A 10,438-nucleotide genomic window follows, 5' to 3' on the forward strand; every position below is an offset into this window, starting at 1 on the left:
GCCCCCCCCGCCCCCCAGCGTTTCCTTTTTTCAAATGCAGAAGCATACACCTGCAGTCCCAGAGATTGCTCTCAGCAGAAGGGGGTTACCTGCTTTCCCTCAAAGCCGGCCCCTCAGTCCCACAATGGCCTGGTCTAGAGAAGGGTCTGTACGAGGCTGGGAAAACCCAAAACCACATGGGTTTGTGTAGACACAGCTTTCCCTGCAGTCTGGAGGAACAGAATTGGCCAAGAGATGAATTTTGTCAAAACAAGGTCAAGAGATGGGGAGGGCTGTTCCTCTGCAGGCTGAGGTCTCCAGCGCTGGCCACGAGCACATCCTCTGCACCCAATGAAGCCTCTCTCCTGAAGAGCACAGCAGTGCGTGTGGCCCTGGGGCTAGGGTCCTGGGGAGAGTTGCCGGATCTGGAGGTGCGTCCAGTGGCAGGGATAGGCCCAGCTTGGAGGTGACAGAGTGTCAGGGCTGCTCAGGATCTCTGCTGTCAAATCTCAGCGAGAAAAGCCCAAGGCCCAGGGACGGTGAGTGCCTTGTTGGAAGTCACTCAGGCTGAATAAGAAGCTGGGCCTTTGGAATCTTAACATCGCCGCCGTCTGCACGCTCAAATCTGGAAGTTGCGAGGTTGGGCTGGTGGCAACGCACAGGAAGGGAGTTTCAAGAACCTCTTTCCCAGCTAGGTGCAGGCTGGGGTTAACTCTGCCCTTAAGCTCTGCAGCCTGGGGGCCCAGCGTGCAGATGTACAAGGATGCTGTGTATACAGAACCACATAGCGCTTTGCAGAGCTGAGCCACAGAAGCCTCCGAGCACTTTTGGTAGTAACTCCACCCACCGCTGGGCTTCCAAGCTCCCCATCTTGCAGGGGCTGCCGGGGCTGGAGCGGCAGGCACCACCCCCACGCTGCCCTCCAGGCCTTTGCTGTGGACGCATCGGGTTTGGGGACTCCGTGGGAATGAGTTTATCATTTGGCACATGGGAATTCTGCCTTTTACAGTGATACCGTCGGGGTCCTTGGGCAGGGTCTTGGGGTCTCCTTACTCCATACTGATGGGAATGGTGAGCGTAGGAGGAGAAATGGCAGAAAGAGGCTCAGGTCAGCAGGGGACGTGGGGGATGCGAGGAGGCCGTCGGCCAGTTACGAGGCTGCCAGGGCTCAGTGGCGAGGTCAGAGACAAGATGGGACTTGGGAGTTCCGGTCCCAGCAGCCGGAGAGCACACGTGAGGGGCTCAGACGTTGCTGCCGGGGTGATCGCAGTGGTGGCCCCACCTGCGTGAGTGCAGGCCACCACCCTCTTCGTGTCCCCTCCAGGCACGCTTTTCTGCTGCAGCTGACTGTCCCTCACCATAGCCTGGAGCCCCTGTTCCCCCACGGCTGGGGGCTACCCTGAGCCTCCCCACGGGCCTCACGGGGAGCAGCGCTTCCGTGCCCGACAGTGTGTCATACTTGGCCACCAGGGCACAAGCGCAGCTCCTCTGGCCCAGCCCCTCACACCCACACACCTCAGTGTGGGTCAGACACGGTGCCCAAGGCCACCCTCCAGTCCCCTCTGCTGACCTACACCTCCCCCCTCCTTCCCCCACATCGGTCGCCACGCAAGTCCCACTGAGCTGGGTGGTCCACACAGCTGCCCCAGCTGACCTCCTCTGCCAGCAGTCAGCCTCTCACTTCCCTCTTGGCCCCGCTGGAACATTCCTCTGACCTGTGTTTTCTTCCTCCTGCCCTAAGTACAGGCAATGGGGATGGGTCATCTGGAAAGGGACTGGGGGGTGGGGAGATGAGATGAGGGCCGTGTCTGCCCAAGGTCCGTGTTTGCTCCCAGAAATACATGTTGGGGCTTCTCCAAGGGCAGGGATACAGCAGGACCCTTCCCAGAGCTGGCATCACGCCTCCATGTTCTGCTCTTCTAATCTGGCCTCCAGCCCGTCGGTTCCAAGACGTCTCCCTGAATCCCCTAAGATTCCCTGCTCTGGTCTACACACCTGGAAGAGGGCCTGTGAATGTGGCTATGGTGGTTTACTCTGTGATAGAGCGTGTTCGACAGCATAGCTGACTCTAGATAGGAGATTCTCCCAGTGGCCGGACCTAATCACATGAGTTCTTAAAAAGACTCTTCTCTAGCCAGTGGCAGAGGAAGGACATCAGAAATTCAAAGCATAAGAAGTATTCAGTGCTCCACTGTTGGCTTAAAGATGGAGGGGAGCCGCGTGGAAGGAACGTGGTGGCCTCTAGGAGCCAAGAGCTGACAACCAGCAAGAAATCCCAATCCCTGCTGATGGACGAGAATAAGCACGGAGGGAGACTCCCTCCACCCCTGAGCCTCCAGCTGAGAACTCAGCCCCGCCAACACCAGATTTCAGCATTCGAGACTCTGGATTTCTGTCCGACGGAAACATGAGCTAATAAATGGTTGTTCTAAGCCACTAACTTTGCAGTAATTTGTTGCGTGGCCATAGAAGACGACCGCAGCAATGGATTTGTCTTTTGGTCAATTGACAATTTATTTGACTGGCAACGCCTCGCAGCCGTTCAACCGGCGAAGAGAAGAAAATGGAAAGGAACAAATGTGGTCGTGGAGTCGATAACTGAAAAAGCAGGGGCACCTGGGTGGCTCAGTCGGTTAAGTGTCCGACTTCAGCTCAGGTTGTGATCTCACAGTCCATGGGTTCAAGCCCCACGTTGGGCTCTGTGCTGACAACTCAGGACCGGGAGCCTGCTCCAGATTCTGTGTCTCCCTCCCTCTCTGCCCCTCCCCTGCACACATCTGTGTGTGTGTCTCTCTCTCTCTCTCAAAAGTAAATAAACATTTAAAAAAAAACTGAAAAAGCAGATTTCAAGACTGTACACAGTGTGGCCTGGCTCAACACACACACACATACACACACACACACACACACACACACACACACACGAGTTTCTCAACTGGAGGTGATTTTACTCCCCAGGAAACCTCTGGCAGTGTCTGGAGATGTTGCTGGTGGTTGCAACTTGGGAGAACATTGCTGGCATCTAGCAGGCAGAGGTCAGGGATCCTGCAATGCACCGGACAGCCCCCCACAGAGAATTATCCAGCTCTAAATGTCAATAAAAGGTTGAGAGGCACCTGGGTGGCTCAGTCGATTAAATATCCAACTTTGGCTCCGGTCACGATCTCGCGGTTCATGGGTTCGAGCCCTGCATCAGGCTCTGTGCTGACAGCTCAGAGCCTGGAGGCTGCCTCTGATTCTCTCTCTCTCTCTCTCTCTCTCTCTGTCCCTCCCCTGCTCACACTCTGTCTCACTCTGTCTCTCTCTCTCAAAAATAAATAAACGTTAAAAACAATTTTTTTAAATGTCACTAAAAGGTTGAGACACACACACTCAAACCCAACAACTATCGAGAGGCAGTGTAGCATAAGGGCCAAGTACAAGGTCATATTCAAGTCCTACCGAACTATATCATCTTTAGCAAGATTCGAGATCTCTGGGAGCAGCTGTAAAGTGGGGCTAAGGAAAGCACCCGCCTTCTAGGGCTAAGTGAGTTAATGTACAGAGTGCATAGAACAACACAGTCTGCTAACTTGGGTGATTACAGGATATGTCTACAGGGCTACTCTTGCATCATCAGAGCTGGGGCAATTTTTGTTTACTTTCCTATATTGCCAAAATTGCACATAATGGACATATTGGATTTTCTTTTTTTTTTATTTTTGTTTTACATTTATTTATTTTTGAGAAACAGAGACAAAGTGTGAGCGGGGGAGGGGCAGAGAGAGAAGGAGACACAGAATCTGAAGCAGGCTCCAGGCTCTGAGCAAGCGGTCAGCACAGAGCCTGATGCGGGGCTCAAACCCACAAACCGTGAGATCGTGACCTGAGCCGAAGTCGGACGCTCAACCGACTGAGCCACCCAGGCGCCCCCTTTGATTTTCTTAATTGGGGGCAAGTGGGGGGAAAAAACCCGAGGGGGCATACTACAAAACAACTGGCCTGTACTCTTCAAAAATGTCAAGGTCTTGAAAACCAAAGCAAGGTCGAAGACAACTGCAGACTAAAGAAAGCTGAAGGGACCAGGCGACCACAGGTGAGGTGTGATCCCCGTTTATTGGGACAACGGGAGACATTTGAAAGGGGATGACACGTACAAGCACAGTATTGCGTCATTGTCGCCGGGCCTCAATTTGGTAACCGTACTGTGGTTGTGTAAAGAGATGTCATGGGGGGGGGGGGGTACGTGTTGAAATATTTAAGGGTGAAGGGTCATAACGTACGTAACCTACTCTCAAACGGTTCCGAAAACATTCACGCGTGCGAGAGAAAGAGAAAGAGAAAGCAAACGCAGCAAAATGTTAAGTATCGGTGAATCCGGGCGAAGGGTGTAAGGGTGTTCATTGTCCTTTTCTCGCACCTTTTCTGAAGGTTTCATGATTGTCAACAACAAACCAAAAAAAACCCGCCTGTAACCGGGCGCTCCTCCTTCAGACCACTGTGCAGCCTGGTCCAGCGTTGTAGTTGCTGCCTCGCGCGTGACCCAGCAGTACTAAGTCCGTTTATAGTAAGAAGGACAACCCGGCTTTTCTATTCATACAGCGGAATGCGGCACAGCAGCGAACGGATGGAAACACACTATGGCTCCAGCAACCACGCGGACACAGACGAACCCAGCAGCCGGGTCCACTTAAAGAATAAACACACAACAACACAAACCCAGGCGAAAGGAACACATATTGTTTTCCGCTGTGTACCTGGGTGGTGGTGAACTGTAAGAACAGGGCGGCACTGTGCTTACCTGGGGGGGGGGGGGGCACCCGGAAGGACGCATATAGGGGTGCTCGGCGGCACAGATTTTCTTTCTTGAGTGGTAGTTACACAGGGACTTACTTTTAATGAGACAAATATACACTATACATTTATGTGCTTTTTAAATTTTTGAATGTTTACTTATTTTTGAGAGAGAGAGGAGAAAAGAGAGAGAGGGAGGCACAGAATCCGAAGCAGGCTTCAGGCTCCGAGGTGTCAGCACAGAGCCCGGTGCGGGGCTCGAACTGAAGAACAGTGAGTTCATGACCTGAGCCGAAGTCAGACGTTTAACCGCCTGAGCCACCCAGGCACCCCTAAATTTATGTTTTATACACAAAAAGCAGCCGTAAAAGCCCCATCAAGGGGCACCTGAGTGGCTCAGTCGGTTAAGCCTCTGACTTTTGATTTCGGCTCAGGTCATGATCTCACAGTTGGTGAGATCGAGCCCGTTGTCCGGCTCTGTGCTGACAGTGCAGAGCCTGCTTGCGATTCTCTCTCCCCCTCTCTCTACCCTTTCTCCACTTGCCTTCTCTCTCAAAATAAATAGATACACGTTAAAAAAAAAAAAGTCCCTAAGGAATCCCACTTTGTGCCAGGTGTGCACTGAGTGCCTGGGGCCCGCCACTGTGTTAAGGGAGCTGACATCTGTGAGGACCTGGGCGGGGGGGGGGGGGGTGTCCTGGGGGGCTGCTCAGAGAAGGGCTGGGAGGAGTCCCTGAGCTGGCGAGGAGGTGGGGAGCGTCAGCCCCAGCCAGCCAGGGAGGGACGTGGCCCAGTGCACCCCCTGGCGGTGGCTTTAGGGAGCGCGGCTTGCCAAAGCGCAGGGTCGCCTCTACTCACCCCCCCCCCCCGCCCCAGCCCCTTCTTTCTGTACCTTTTTCCCTGTTATTCCCTCCTTCCCCGGTGCTCATGACCTTTTCCTAGGATTCACCGCAGCAAAAGCTGAACTCAGACTCCCCTCTCTCGGGGAGACTTTCCCAATCAAAGCCCCCCCACTCTGACCGTTCCTTCCCCCATAGGGCTTTCTTTGCTGTCGGAATTTGCACATGCCCTCAGGATGCCTTACAAACCTGCGGCAATGGTGATGGTGATGGTGATGGAGACAATGGTGATGGTGATGGTGATGGAGACGACAGCCGGAACTCACTGAGGGCCTTGCACCCGCCTGCGTCTGCGGCCTGCTCCCCACAGGCCTCTTCATTCACACGCGTGGTCATGTGGTCGGTACTTCAGCTGGCATTTATTAAGCAGCTACTCAGCACCAGTCTCCGAGGCTACAGGAAACAAAAAGTCAGTGGCTGCTGCGGCCAGGGGTTCCCAAGTTGGGCGGGGAATAGCCAGGCATTGGTGATGGGGACTCTAAGAGCGGTCACGTCACGGGAGCCACTGAGTGGGGGGAAAGGACCAAGCAGCAGGTGTCCCGGAGGTCTTAAGAGAAAGTGGGGGCAGGATCCAGGCTAGGCGAGGAGCATATGGCCGGGGCCTCTCTGGAAACGGCCCTGGGGCAGTGAAAAGAGCTGGTCAGAGGCAGCTGGGTGGGCCTTGCTCTGGAGCTGGGATATGATCTCCTGGAGCTGCCAGAGGCTCTGTAGAGGCAGATGGAAGTGGACACCCTTCCACCCACCCACCCTAAGCCAGCACTCTGAGCCTGGGGCCTGACAGCCCCCAAGAGGGCCAGGGTTTCTGGAACACCTGCCATGCTGGGGTGGGGTCAGGGGCCAGGCAGGATGAGTGGATCATGGACTTTGCCCTCCAGGAGTCTGGAGCCCGGGGTGTTAAGAGCATGGAGCTCTCAGCCCTGAAGGGATAAGATAAGAGGGAGCAGGGAGAGGCCCAGGGGCCCAAGGTGTGGTGGGTGGGGGGAGCAGTGGGAGGTAGTGAGGGGAGGTAGTGGGAGGGACATCTGAGCCCAGCTCGGTCAAGATGGTGGCCCAGGGATCCGGAGCCGATGGGGCAGCAAAAAAGCCCCACTGGATGGGGCGCCTGGGTGGCGCAGTCGGTTAAGCGTCCGACTTCAGCCAGGTCACGATCTCGCGGTCCATGAGTTCGAGCCTCGCGTCGGGCTCTGGGCTGATGGCTCGGAGCCTGGAACCTGTTTCCGTTTCTGTGTCTCCCTCTCTCTCTGCCCCTCCCCCGTTCATCGTTCATGCTCTGTCTCTCTCTGTCCCAAAAATAAATAAACGTTGAAAAAAAAAAAAAAAAGCCCCACTGGGATAAGAGTCATAGGGGCCAGAGAGGGTGGCTGGATGCTTGCCAGCTGCCTGGTCCTCGGAGAGAGAAGGTTCAACTACTCTCACTTTAGCAAGATGCTCCCCCCTCTGTGAGCCCCAAGTCCTCATCTCCCAACAGGTCCATGATAGTCGCTTCGCAAGGTCGTTGAGTTGATCCCAGGTGACCGATGCATGCCAGGGCCCGGCACACAGGCACACAGAAAGGGCTCCAGAGCCGGCTCCTGTCATTGAGCAATTTGAACTTTATTCTTAGGTCTCTGTTTCCAATTTCAAAAAGCTTATCTTTTAGCAGCAGAAGGCTTTTAATTCAAATGCGAATGTCTCCGGAATGGCATCCCATCGGCATCGGCATCGTATGAAAGCCAAGCAGGAGAGAGGCTGTTGTGGCGACCTCCGCCAGGTCCTGCCCCCACACGGTCGCCTTCCTCCACGGCCACCACAGCTGGGCAGGCAAGTCCGGGCTGTGCTGCAGGGAGAGAGGAGACAGCAGGCCAGTGGAGGGGAGGCGGTTCGGGGGGTCCTCGTCCTGGAGAGGCTCTGACACAGACTGGGGCCTGGAGCCCTCGGCCCCTCTTGGCCACATGGGACATTGGTGGTGCTTCCTTGGGGTGCAAGGCGAAGGCTTAGGATCTGTTTGGACATCCACCGAGCACACGGGGCTGGGTGCCGGGAGCTGAGCTCACAGGTGGTGGGGAGGATGGAAACACCGGGGTGGCGGGGGGGGGGGGAGTACAGTTCTCTGGGGAAGCGCAGGTTGCTGGGGGTGCCCAGGCGGGCACTGGGGATCAAGTGGGCTTCAGGAAGGCTTCCTGTAGGCAGCCAATGCTTGGGCAGAGCTTGGAACAGTTAGTAAGGGCGAACCTGGCACAAAAAAAGCAGGGAAAAGTGTTCCAGGCAGAGGGAAAAGCATGGGCAAAGCACTCAGGCATGCCACAAGCGGTCAGTACAGGCAGGGACCTAAAGCAGGGCAGGCTCACGGGAGGGGACATGGAAAGGTAGGAATGAAACAGGAAGGAGTTGGACCTGAGGGCTGCCCTGGGGTAGCAAGTCTTCCCTGCCCTCTGGACGCCCCTCGCCCCATCCCTTCCCCTCCCTCCACCGCAGGTCCCGGCGGCTGACATTGAGGCGAACATACCTGTGACCTATGGAATTGGCAGCCAGAGGGGAGATGGGAACACTGGCTGTCAATTCATAGGTCAGAGCCCTGTGCACTCGGTCTCGGCAGCCTGCCGACAGCCCACTGCCCTTTGCCATCCCGGGCCTGGGAGCGCAGCCGCGGAGGTCCCTGCTGGCGTGCTCTTCCGCCTCCGTGGGTACTGGTCCCCATCCCCGATAACAGCAGCCCCACTGGAACCAGTGGGCACTTCCACATGGAGTTGCTGTTACAGAGGGTGGGAACCAACTGGAGGCCTGGACCTTGCCTGTCTGGCGTCTCCCCCTCGGGCAGAAGTCCGGGGAGGACCCGTGCCCACCCACGTGGGCCTCTTGGGTCCTCATGGCCCCAGGTCCGTGGTCTCTTTATTGAGGCTCCTTATCATCCGGGGCCCACACCTGGAGTCTGATGCCAGCCCTTCTTTTCCGGGCGAAGTCCTGTCTCAGCCCCAGCTCTGCTCATAAAGCCGGGAGTGGCCCCGATTTATAGCTCCTGGGCAGCCTTTGCCCGCCCTGACACCCCACACCCTCTGTCCCCAAGTTCCTTGTTTCCTCCTTTCTTTCCCAACCAGAGCCGGGCCCCAGTTCCAGGTTGGGCCACCGTGGCCTCCACCCTCTGCCCTTTGCCCACCCTTCCTGCCACAGCCACAGGGCAGAGGGACAGTGAGGGATAGCTGGACATCTGTCGGTCTCCAGGGATCTCTGACCGTCCAGATTCCCGAGGATGGCCCCAGATGAGAAGCTGGAGGCAAGACTGAGAGGGGCAGGGGTGAAGTGGGGGCGGGGGACACAGAAGGTGGGAGGGGCAGATGCAGAGCCGGAGAGAACTGGAAAGGAACGGAGCAAATAGGGACGGAGGAAGGCGACGGGGAGAAACAGGGAACTTGAGAAGGTGCGATGTGCAAACCTGCCGGCAGAATGCTCAGCACAGGGCTGTCAGCGACCACCATCTGCAAGAGCACTTAGCACGTCAGTGGCCTGAGCGCCTGCAGGGGTCTGGCAGTTGGGTGACCTTGAGCGTGTGGCCTCATCTCCTGCTGGTTCCTCCTCACTTGCAAATCAGGGCTTGTGAGACCTGTCCGGCATGGCATGCCAGCCTTGACTGCTGGAAGCCACCGTCCCTTCAACCCTTGGGTCCCACCTTGCTGTGAAGATCCGAAGGAGCTTCTGCCCGCCGTCCTGGAGCCAGCCCAGGACTCCCAGGGGAGCAGACTTTTCTCCTGCAAAGTGTGTTCGCGCCAAACCTCCCACCCCCCAGATCCAGACAGGATCTGGCCCCAGAGGCTTCGGTGACAGGTTCCAAGGCCAGTCCTACCCACCTAGGGGACATTTTGGAGAAGGGGGACCTGGGACTCTGAGCCTTGAGAGTGGACTTGGACCGTTTCTCCCTTTCCTGACCCTGGAGATGCCCAGAGAGGCAAAGGAGGCTGCCCGAGTTCACGGAGCGGGGCCTCTGTCCTGCCTGGCAACCTCTCCGAAGCAGCCTCCACCCTCTTGGGATGCAGTCAAGGTGGGATGGGAGGTCCCTGGGCAGGAGTCCTTTGCCTGGAAAGACAGGCCTGTGAATGAAGACACCATAGCAGGTGACACCTCCCATCACCAAAGCCTAGAAGGCCCTCCCAAAGATGCCCAGGCCAGACCAAGCGCCAGGCTTGGTGGAGGCAGCGATGCCACTGCCCAGTCAGGGGTCGGGCTCCCTCATCTCACAGGTGGAACCTGAGGCCCCAGGGCTGGAAAGGACTGGCTCAGGTCACCCAGCAGCTGCTTAGGCCCTTCCCTTCCTTCCTCAGAGGGGCTGGGAACCCTGCAAAAAGGTAGCTGGGCTCAGGAGCGCCCTGGGGCAGAGGGGCTGTAGGGGTCTGACCGCCTGGACCGCTCTTACCTCGGTGCCTGGCTGGCCCTCGGGGCACAAGGAGGAAGTGGGGACGCCCTGGGCCCAGTGCCTTTTGAGCCGTTGGCCCAGCCCCTGGCGGTGGTTAATGATTACTCTGCTGCTTGTCAATACTGATCACAAGTGTGGTTCGAAGGGCATGAAACCCTGGACTGTGCCCAGGTGGGGTGGGGCACTTCTAGGAAGCATCAGGCTGGGCCCCCATCTGTCCCTTCTGGTGGCATCAGACCCCAGCCACCCACAGCCCGTCTTCCTTCACTCCCTGCCCCCTCGGGTGACCATGGGCAGCCGAGACCCCTGGGATCCACCAGGACAAAACTTCTGCCCTGTTCATTTGGTGCCCAGACACAAAGGGGACAGCAAGGGCACAGAGGGGACTGGGGTTGGGGGGAGA

Source organism: Felis catus, chromosome D1, assembly GCF_018350175.1.
Source record: "Felis catus isolate Fca126 chromosome D1, F.catus_Fca126_mat1.0, whole genome shotgun sequence".
NCBI classification, from domain to species: Eukaryota; Metazoa; Chordata; class Mammalia; order Carnivora; family Felidae; genus Felis; species Felis catus.